The sequence below is a fragment of the Triticum dicoccoides genome, chromosome 5A, assembly GCF_002162155.2.
Source record: "Triticum dicoccoides isolate Atlit2015 ecotype Zavitan chromosome 5A, WEW_v2.0, whole genome shotgun sequence".
Classification (NCBI taxonomy): Eukaryota; Viridiplantae; Streptophyta; class Magnoliopsida; order Poales; family Poaceae; genus Triticum; species Triticum dicoccoides.
The window spans coordinates 660,356,412-660,363,009 of NC_041388.1; positions in this window are offsets into that span (position 1 = coordinate 660,356,412).

A 6,598-nucleotide genomic window follows, 5' to 3' on the forward strand; every position below is an offset into this window, starting at 1 on the left:
GTGGTGCGGTTAGGGGGTTAGGGTTTCGGCACCAGGGGATAAGGGAGTGGGGCGCGGCTGGGCCAGCCTGGCGGCCTGATGGCCTGCTGGGCCATGGTCCAGCGGGGGGGATCTTCTATTTCTTTTTTTTGTTTAACTATTTATAACATTTTTCTTTTACGGTTTTAATTCATATTATTTTAGTTTTATGAAATATAATTCTAGCACCTAAATTAGTGGTAGTAATTATATTACTGCCACAATTATCCTTTTATTTATTAAAAGTAGTTTTCAATAATTTAATCATTTAAGTGACGATTAAATAAATAATTGAGCTATTGTTTCTATCATTTAGTGAATCTAAGCATTTTATAAAATTTTGGGTTCACCACCCTAATCATATATGATATATTTTCTACACTTTGAACATTTTAGATTTGACTTTAGAAAACTTTTATCGTTTAACTTTATTTTAAGTTAGAATTCGAAAGGGACGTGATACACCGCAAGATTAACAACTGTAACCATGGTGACGTGGCATCATTATCGTGAGATTACTGTAGCCTAATTATCCGGGCGTCACAATTATCTTGGGATGCCTTGGGCATCCCCAAGCTTATGCTTTTTTGTCTCCTTAATTCTTCTCATATCACAGTTTTCCTAAATCTCAAAAGCTTCATCCACACAAAACTCAACAAGGACTCGTGAAATAAGTTAGTATAAACCAATGCAAAAAACCTTATCATTCTCTACTATAGAAAATCACTAAAATCATTATTCAACATTGCATACTAAATGCCTCTGCATATTTAATACTCCTATCCGCAAATAGAATCATTAAACAAGCAAACATATGCAAACAATGCAAACATAACAGCAATCTGCCAAACCAGTACAGTCTGTAAAGAATGCAAGAGTATCAGTACTTCCATAACTCCAGAAGTTACAAAAATTTGCCACACTGTACAAAATTTATCAGAGCTCATTTTTCAAAAAGTTTCAACATTTTATCACATTCTGACTTTTCTAGGGAATTTTTGCAACAACGGTAAACTTTCTGTTTTCAAACAGCAACATGTATACTTGCAAAAATAAGCATGGAAAAGGATATCATTGCCACTTTTATTGAAATAAAAGATGCAAAACAATATTATAAATAACAGCAAACAATTACTAACAAAATAAAATGACTCTCCAAGCAAAACACATATCATGTGACGAATGAAAACATAGCTCCAAGTGAGGTTACCGACAATGTTGGAGACGAAAGAGGGGATGCCTTCCGGGGTATCCCCAAGATTAGTTATTTGGATCTTCCTTGAATATTACCTTGGGGTACCTTGGGAAAGCTTAGGGTCTTTTCACTCCTTATTCTCCTCATATCAACATCTCACCCAAAATTTGAAAACTTCAATCACACAAAACTTAACGTAACTTTGTGAGATGGGTTATTATGATAAAGAGCAAACCATTTCACTTTTGGTACTGTCAAAGACAAGATTCATAATTGTTCTCACACAATTCCCACTGTAGCATATCATTTCCACAATTTATATTGAGAAATATAAGCCATGCAAACTAGAAAACAAGCAAACTATGCATTGAAAACAGAATCTGTCAAAAATAGAACAGTCTGTAGTAATCTGTACTCCAACCATACTTCTGCTACTCAAAAAATCCTGAAAAAAATATAAAAACCTGGGAAATTTTTCTATTAATCTTCTGGAAAAAGAATCAGCATTTTATTGCGCTTCTGTTAAAAAATAAAATTGTTTTCCTGAGTGTAGAAGTTTCTATTTTTCAGCAAGATCAAATCAACTATCACCGTAAGCCATCCCAAAGGTCTTACTTGGCACTTTATTGAAACAAAAGCAATAAAACATGATTACTACAGTAGCCTAATCATGTGAACACACAAAAACAGTAGGTAAAAGTGTTGGGTTGTCTCCCAACAAGCGCTTTTCTTTAATGCCTTTTAATCTAGGCATGAAGATTTCAATTATGCTCACATAAAATATAAGGATTGAAAGATAACAAGAGCATCATGAATCACAAGTTCCTCTCTCATGATAATTTTCAGTAGCATCATGAATAAATTCAACAATATAACCATCACATTAAGCATTCTTTTCATGACACACAAGCATAGAAAACTTATTACTCTCCACATAAGCAAATTTCTTCTCATCAATAGTAGTGGGAGCAAACTCAACAAAAATAACTATCATGAGAGTGAAAATTAAAATCATGATGACAAGTTTCATGGTTATCATTATTATTTATAGCGTACATGTCATCACCATGCTCATCATAGATAGCAACTTTGTTATCATAGTCAATTGAAGCCTCATCCAAAATGGTGGATTCATCACTAAATAAAGTCATGACCTCTCCAAATCCACTTTCATCATTATAATCATCATAAATAGGAGGCATGCAATCATTATAACAAATTTGCACATCAAATCTTGGGGGACTAAAAAGATCATCTTCATCAAACATAGCATCCCCAAGCTTATGGCTTTGCATATCATTAGTGAGGGAGTCCCGGATTAGGGGGTATCCGGACAGCCGAATTATATCCTTTGGACGGATTGTTGGACTATGAAGATACAAGATTGAAGACTTCGTCCCGTGTCCGGATGGGACTCTCCTTGGCGTGGAAGGCAAGCTTGGCAATACGGATAGTTAGATCTCCTTCCTTGTAACCAACTCTGTGTAACCCTAGCCCCGTCCGGTGTCTATATAAACCGGAGGGTTTTAGTCCGTAGGACAACAACAATCATACCATAGGCTAGCTTCTAGGGTTTAGCCTCTCTGATCTTGTGGTAGATCAACTCTTGTACTACTCATATCATCAAGAACAATCAAGCAGGACGTAGGGTTTTACCTCCATCAAGAGGGCCCGAACCTGGGTAAACATCGTGTCCCCTGCCTCCTGTTACCATCCGCCTAGACGCACAGTTCGGGACCCCCTACCCGAGATCCACCGGTTTTGACACCGACATTGGTGCTTTCATTGAGAGTTCCTCTGTGTCGTCAGCGTTAGGCTGGATGGCTCCTTCAATCATCGATAGCGATGCAGTCCGGGGTGAGACTTTTCTCCTCGGACAGATCTTTGTATCTGGCGGCTCCGCACTGCGGGCCAACTCGTTTGGCCATCTGGAGCAGATTGAAAGTTACGCCCCTGGCCACCAGGTCAGGTTTGTAAGCTTAAACTACACGGCCGACATCCGTGGAGACTTGATCTTCGACGGATTCGAGCCCCCGCCAAGTGCGCTGCACGATCACGATGAGCATGATTTAGCTCTGCCATCGGACAGTGTTCGGGAGATCGCACCGGCGACCGCTCCGACCCTCAATTTGGAGCCAGTTGCGTCATCCAAGGACGGGTGGATAGACCCTGCCAGGGAGGCCGCATCTTCAGTGGTGATCGAGCCTAATACCGACCTTAACCTTTACGACAGCCGTGTCGCCAAACTGCCGGATCATTCCCTGGCCACGGACTCCGAACCGCCGGCGCCCATGCCTGTCGAATCCGATTGGACACCAATCATGGAGTTCACCTCCACGGATATCTTTCAGCACTCGCCCTTCAGCGACATACTGAATTCATTAAAGTCTCTCTCCTTGTCAGGAGAGTCCTGGCCGAACTATGTCCGGCAGGATTGGGCTGCGGATGACAAAGAAATTCGCCGCCCACCCACCACCCACTTAGTAGCCACTGTCGATGATTTGACCGACATGCTCGACTTCGACTCTGAAGACATCGACGGTATGGACGACGATGCAGGAGACGAACAGGAGCCACTGCCCACAGGGCACTGGACGCCCACTTCATCATATGATGTATACATGGTGGACACACCCAAAGAAAACAACGACGAGGAACGGAAGGACGCAGCGAAGGATCGTTCCCTCGAGAAGCAGACAAAGCGGCGGCATAAGCGCCGCTCCAAATCCCGCCTCGGCAGAAAAAGTGATCATATAGACCCAACAATAGAGCAGGGTGAGCCAGCGGACGACAAACACGACATTGAACCACTGTCCGACCACGGCAACACGGAGAATCAAACCGAACAACCCGACTCCGGCGAAGATAACAGTATGGATGACATCACACCGGACAGGCACCCGGAGCAACAGAATACCCATCAAAGGCTTGTTGCCACTGCGAGGAGTCTGAAAAAGCAGAAGCAAAGGCTCAGGGCTGCACAAGACACACTCAGAATTAGATGGAGTGAAGTATTCAACACTACAGCAAAATACGGTGGTAGTCGCCACACAAAGAGCTACCCGAAACGAAAGCTACTACCTGAATTCGATGAGGAGGCCTTAGATCCCCCGCAATCAAAAAACAAAACAGCCATCCGGTCGGATAGACGACCTCGTGGCCAACATAGAGCGGCAAACGACGTCGCACACAAGCCAGTACGCGATCCACGTGAGGGCTCGCATCAAAAGGACGGTGCAACCAGATCCATCTACGGGCCAAGCAAGCGCGCTCCAGCATGCAATGCAACACAACAAAAATCCAAACACCATGGTACACCCAAATACAGGGGTGCCGCACACCCCCTATGTTTCACCGATGAGGTGCTGGACCATGAATTTCTAGAGGGATTCAAACCCATAAACATACAGGCGTACGACAGAACGACTGACCCTGGGATCTGGATTGAGGACTACATCCTCCATATCCACATGGCTCGAGGAGACGATCTCCACGCCATCAAGTACTTACCCCTCAAGCTCAAAGGGCCAGCTCGGCACTGGCTTAAAAGCCTCCCCAAAAACTCCATTGGAAGCTGGGAAGAGCTCGAAGACGCTTTTCGAGCAAATTTTCAAGGGACCTATGTCTGACCACCGGATGCAGACGATTTAAGTCATATAACTCAACAGCCCGAAGAGTCAGGCCGAAAGCTTTGGAACAGGTTTCTCACTAAAAAGAACCAAATAGTCGACTGTCCGGACGGCGAAGCCTTAGCAGCTTTCAAGCATAGCATTCGAGACGAATGTCTTGCCAGACACCTCGGCCAAGAAAAGCCGAGAACAATGGCAGAATTAACAAGCCTCATGACCCGCTTTTGCGCGGGCAAGGACAGCTGGTTAGCCCAATGCAGCACCAGCGACCCAAGTACATCCGAAGTCAGGGACGGAAATGGGAAACCACGACGCAACAAAAACAAGCGCCAGAATAAAGAAGACAGCCCGAAGAGCACGGCGGTAAACGCCGGATTCAGAAGCTCTCGGCCAGGTCAGCAAAAGCTGCCCTCCAAAGGCAACAGAGACAAACTGTCCAGCCTAAACACGATTCAAAATATGCCAGATCCACAGCACCCCCGATAAACCTGCAAATCATACCCATAGAGAATGTTGGGTCTTCAAGCAGTCCGGCATGCTCAACGCCGAACACAAGGGGCAGGATACACCAAGCGAAGACGAGGACGAGCCTCGCAAGCAAATCACTGGGGAACAGAAGAAATTCCCACCAGAAGTCAAAACAGTAAACGTGTTACACGTGACAAAGGGGAGAAACAAAGTGGCACTCCTAGAGACACATGCAACAGGGCCTATCACCGCGGAGTTCTGCCACTGGTCGTCCCAACCGATCACCTTTGACCATCGGGATTACTCGGCAAGTATCCGACATGCAGGATGGGCTGCCTTGGTGTTAGACCCGATAATTGACGGATACCACTTCACACGAGTCCTGATGGACGGCGGCAGTAGTTTAAACCTGATATATCAGGAAACAGTCCGCAAAATGGGGATAGAATCAACAAAAATCAGCCATAGCAATACTACATTTAAAGGAATAACGCCAGGCCGAGAAGCCCATTGCACGGGCTCCCTGCTACTAGAGTATATTCGGCTTTCCAGATAACTTCCGCAGTGAAAATTTAACCTTCCACATCGCTCCGTTCCAAAGTGGCTATCAAGCACTACTCAGACGTGAAGTTTTCGCTCACTTTAACGCAATACCGCATTACGCTTCTCTCATGCTCAAGATGCCCAGTCCACGTGGCATCATTACAGTAAATGGAAATACTGAGCGCTACTTGCGCGCGGAAGACCGTGCGGCCGCCTTGGTAGCCGCACACTAGACGGCCTCACCAACTAGAGCATCTGACAGGTCGTTAAGACCACGGACACGGTTAGACGAGTCCGGTGCAGCTATATCTATATCTACTAATAAAGCAAGGTGCGTTTCTCCAATTTTTTCATCCGTTCACCACAAAAATATTTTTCTATATTCAAGGTGGTACTAAATTTTTTTGAGAGTTTTGTCCACAATTTCGTACATGGGCCGCACGCGTTAAGGCCTAGAAAAGCTACACATTTATATCATGCGCATGCAGCTGGGAAACCTTATTTGTCACACGAAGCGGCATATAGTTCAAGCTTCCCATCCGTCGCCCAATATTGGACCGGCCCATTTTTATTTTTTCTGTTGTTCTTTTCTATTTTTCCCTTCAAAGTTATTTTTTTCCTTACCCATAAATTTATGTTTTTAATTTTCCTAAATTTATTTTTTGTACTAATTTTCGTTAAATCTTAGAATTTTAAAAATTGTTCATATTTTCAAAAATATTTGCAACTTTTATTTTTTATTTTC